This window comes from Nothobranchius furzeri, chromosome 12 (genome assembly GCF_043380555.1).
Source record: "Nothobranchius furzeri strain GRZ-AD chromosome 12, NfurGRZ-RIMD1, whole genome shotgun sequence".
Classification (NCBI taxonomy): Eukaryota; Metazoa; Chordata; class Actinopteri; order Cyprinodontiformes; family Nothobranchiidae; genus Nothobranchius; species Nothobranchius furzeri.
Genome location: NC_091752.1, coordinates 70,542,624 through 70,547,599, shown reverse-complemented (window position 1 = coordinate 70,547,599; position 4,976 = coordinate 70,542,624).

Sequence of the window (4,976 nt, the reverse complement as noted above, 5' to 3'; positions counted from 1 at the left end):
GATGTTTACTTGTTGCTAAGAATCGTAATAAAAGCATTTAAAATAAATACCATACACAGTTGAGGAAACGTTGGTTTAAGTACCTGATATGAAGCGGTCGCTGCATAAGCGAAAACCTTTACTCTCGGGATCCCACAGCTTCATTTCAGCCCGGTCACTAGCACGTTTTATTACAATGATCCAACGTTTGCGGCGCTCCGGATCTTGGGGAATCCTGTAGACGGCTCATTCCTTATGTCGTCCGCGTCTGTTCTGCATCCTGGGGCACAACAGGAATCGACCATATTTCCTGTTTGATTGAGTTTTCTGACAAAAACAAATAGTCCAGCTGCCGGCTTCTGCCTGCCAATATGGCGCCATTTCGATTTGAACTGTTGCATGCCGGGAGAAGTGACGTCAACTCCCGGAGCTCTATGGTAGGCCTGCTGGAAGGAAGGTTAAACGGAAGCAGGTTTCCTTCTCTGCCGGCAGTGGGTTTGTCAGTTTTTCTCCTTTAAAAAAGCCAAAGTGGGACATGGTCTTCGTTTACAATCCGTCCTGCTTCCATACTTCCTGGTTCCAGCAGCAAATGCTGGCAAAAACCTAAACGTAACAGCCCAGAAGCAAATATCGGCTAAAGAAGGCTAGAGGCTAACATTGAGCTAACAGTGCTAACTAGGAATTAACTCATTCGCTGCCAGCCGTTTCCTGATCGGTAAAGCCGTTCGCTGCCAGCGTTTTTCAGCGTTTTTACTGTTTTTTTAAGAGTCACAGAACATTGCACGCTAGGATGATGTCCACGCCAAAACAACCAAAACAAAGCGGAGTCTCACCTCTCACATCAGGAAGAATCCGCGTGTTTCGAGCGTTATCCGTTCTTTCATAATTCGTTGACAAATTGTGATCGGCAGAAGCTTTTCCGGTTCGCGCCTCACTTTTTTTACAGCAGCGGCCCAAAACGATCTCCTGACACATGGGGTGTTTCTCACTGTCAAGGTGCCTGGCCCTGCGAGGCGATGTCTTGTGAGGCCAGGCGCCTTGCTTACGAGGATACTGTCCTTCCTTGGTCAAAGAAAACGGTTAACTGGAACAGACTTGCATCACGTGACTTCCACAGCGGCCACGTAACGTCACGTGACACAGGAGACAATGTTATATTTTACATGTATTAGTGTCAATATAAATATATAACAAGGCTTTTACTTTTTAAATTGTGTATATGTTTATTAAATTAAAAATATAAGTGAGTTACTACCCACTAGCCACCGAAGCTGCAACTACTAAGCTACTAAAACGGGGCAGATAAACGGAGAAGGAAGTGACGCGCCACCATCAGCGTCAGCCTGAAGAAGCAGGCAGCCGTCGGCGAAACTGTGGCTACAAAACAGGTAAACAAAACTGTTTCTGTGTTAAAAAGAACGAAAGCATGGTACTAAGCAACTAACCAACCATAGATAACTTCTTTGGATAAAAAAATTTAAACTAGATGACTTACTTTTAAACTTGAAAATTGCCCCCGAAGTAGCTGCCCGCTTCTGATTTGCCATCTTTTTGAAAATACTGCGGTGCATTGTGGGTAATTTTTGACCAAGGCTAGGCTACAAGACACCTCCCCGTGTATCCTTGCTCAGCTAGCTAAACGGCTAACAAATGGAGAACACACGCCTCGGTAGAACATGAACACTGGAACACGTCTTGGCGGCTCCTGATGATGTATCTCCTTAGCAACCGGGGCGGGGCCAAGACATCAAGGCAAGGTTTTTTGGCATTGAGAAACACCCACGGATTTTCTGCTTCCCGGTCACGTGACGTACGCGGATGAAGATCGGCTTTAGAGCTGGGATGTTTGTTCTCACGGTGCGGGGGCTCGTTAACAACAGTCAGCTCTAAAAAGATCTCAAGCTGCTTTTTCAAATACCAACAACTCAATATTACAGCAAAATGTATTTTTCTTTTCATCAACTTACTGTTTATGACTCGTCTTCACTCACCATCTAGACTCTTCTGGTGCTGATCCGCACCTGGTAACAGTTGCTCAGAGCGGACTCGTTTGTTTTGGACAAATTTGACCACAAGATGTCGTTCTTGCTGCACCTTTAACCCCGTTAATTATGGCTGCTGTGGTTAAAGTCTTTTTCCGGAGTATCGCCCTTATCCGATTACTATTCCTATTACGCGGAGCTCTGCAGGGCGGGGTTTATTTAGGGTTCCCTAACCCTAGAAAAAAAAGATGATAACTTTTACGGATTTCTGAAAAATCCTACGTCATTTCTAACAGGGAAAACTCCGGAAAGCTACTTTACTTGACATTTGAAAATAAATAATGAAATCACTAATAATAATAATAATAAAGTTACAACAGTCAGTTACACAGGTACCGAGCTAAACTGTGGTGCTGCAGTAGCAGAGCGTCATTCAGAACACAGTCAGCACTGTAAAATGCACAAGATCCTGGATTTTGACTGTAAAATAGCATATGAGCCGCTTGATAAAAGTCAACAGGAAATGATTGTTGATATTCATCTGCAAGTGATAAACCTTTGGAATTAATTCAGTTAAAGCTAACAAACATTCATCACCTCTAACATATGTATAAATCAACCAGCTTAGCAGATGGTAAACAAAAATGTAAAACATGTTTAGCTAAGACTTATTTATTTATTGGCTCCCGGTGCTCTTGATGTGGAGTGACTGGACTGGACTGGACTAGACTGGACTGGACTGGACTGGACTAGACTAGAGTAGACTGGACTGGACTAGACTGGACTAGACTAGACTGGACTGGACTGGACTGGACTGGACTAGACTAGACTAGACTGGACTAGACTGGACTAGACTCTCTAACAGCAGTTTGAGAACGATATGTGCTTTCACGTCCAAATGCCCTTCAGAACACCAAGAATAGAAGCTAGATTTGTCGCTAGTCGCCTTTTCAAAAAACAGTTTCAGTTTAAGTCGAATCTTGAAACGGTAAGTGTAACCGCTACTGCATCCAGGCTGCAAATGTGTGTGTGTGTGCGTGTGCGTGTGTGTGTGTGTGTCCTGAGCTCTGCAGGACGTCCTGCAAAACCTCTGGAGATCAAAGGTGACTGGAGTAAACAAACATGGCGGAGGAGAAGGAGCCTGCAGCGTGCTTCTGTCACCTTGCTTTCTGATTGGCTGCACATTACATTCAACAGTCAGCACTTATGCTTGACCCTGAAAATAGGACCAAGACAATCCAGCACTGATGTGTTTCCTATCAGAGGATCTTAACCCACCTCACACAGCAAGAACATCTTGTAAGATTATCTTTGGACAATCAGACATGTGCTGCAGATTGTCAGAAGAGTAGAATCAGGTAATCAAAAAGAGATTTTATCTTTTAAGGCTTTTAGAACGGTAGCCGGAACGTCAGTCTTCTCATTTGCATTTTGTCCCCTGGGTTTGCCTGACTCCAGCTCTCGGTTGAGACATCCACAGCTCTTCTAGAGGAAGTGCAGAGTTGGCTGTTAGTGTTTTTAACCCATTCACCACAGAAGCACCCATCAAACGTTTTTAAAAGCTTTCTAAAAAAGGTCATTTTTACATGACACAGCCGGACTAAAGCTCGTGATTGGAGTCACGAATGAGTCACCTGGTGGAGTGATGGTGCTGGAGGGCACTTGTGAGCTAATGAAATCATGTAAGAGCTCCGTAGCTGCCTGGAAGATTCCTAAAATTATTCCATTATCATTCAAAACTGACTTTTGAGGCTTTTTATACAAACATTAGAACAACATTTCCAGAGCAAACTGTTGTTTATTTGTGTGAGCTTTACATTGTTGATGTATATTTACAGAATAATCATAGATTTGTGTATTAATACACAGAAACACCACCACTTCCTGCTTTTATCACAGCCTTGGCGTTGGTTGGCTCAGCCTTGAGTGAACGTGTCTCCATAGCCACACGGAGCCTCCTGGTGGCGCTGTAGGTCGACCCTGCGCTGGAAGCTGTTCTGGCAGTGGGGACAGCTGAAGGGCCGGTAGCTGCTGTGCTTTCTGCTGTGGGTGATGAGGTTGGAGCTTTGGCTGAACCCTTTCCCACAAACTTTACACACGTGTGGTTTCTCTCCTGAGCAGGAAGAACATCAGACGGACGTCACGTGTGAGGATGACACTCAGCTAACGGCCTGTTGGGCGCTTGTTTCCCTCACCTGTGTGGATGAAGGTGTGCTTCTTCATGTCTGACTTCTGGTGAAACCTTTTGCCGCAGTACTGACAGGGGTAGGGCCGCGTGTCCGAGTGGATGAGGAGGTGAGTGGAGAGGGTGGACGAGCGCTTGAACACCTTCCCACACACCTTACAAGCGAAGCTCCTCTCCTGGACACACACGGACAATCATGAGTGTTTGGTTACACCGAAATAAAAATTTAAAGAAAACAATTGCTTTAATTGATATTTTGGTCATTTTAAAATGAGTTTTTGGAAAACTCATAAAACAGCCTCCGTTCAGAGAAATAGGGTTATCTTTTGTCAGCTTTACACCACTGTCAGTTTTGTTTTACGTGATTTACGGCAACAGTCTTTAAAAGGTCCAGTTGGACTGACAGGAAGTGATTATTTGGGCAAGCATTTGTGACTTTGCTCGTAGACAACCAGTGTTGGGGAGAATACTTTGTTAAAGTATTTAAATGCTGAATACCTACTTTAAAATGTATTTTGTATCATATTCCGTTACTTCCTTTAAAACCAGCATTTAAAGAGCAAGTCACCCCCTACCAGAGTATTACTCCACTCCCACTTCCTGTTCGAAAAATGCAACAAATGCTGTTGCCTAGCAGACCGAGAGGGCGGAGCCGCCAACAAATACACACACAGGCTCACAACGACATTGTGACATCATATGGTACCAGCCAACGTTCTAGGGTACCTCTTAGCCAATAGCGATGGCAGATTAAAATTAAAATGCAGTGCAGAGATTTTACCTGACAACGGCACAACACTGACAGTTTTAGGCAGAAAATTAAAATTTTA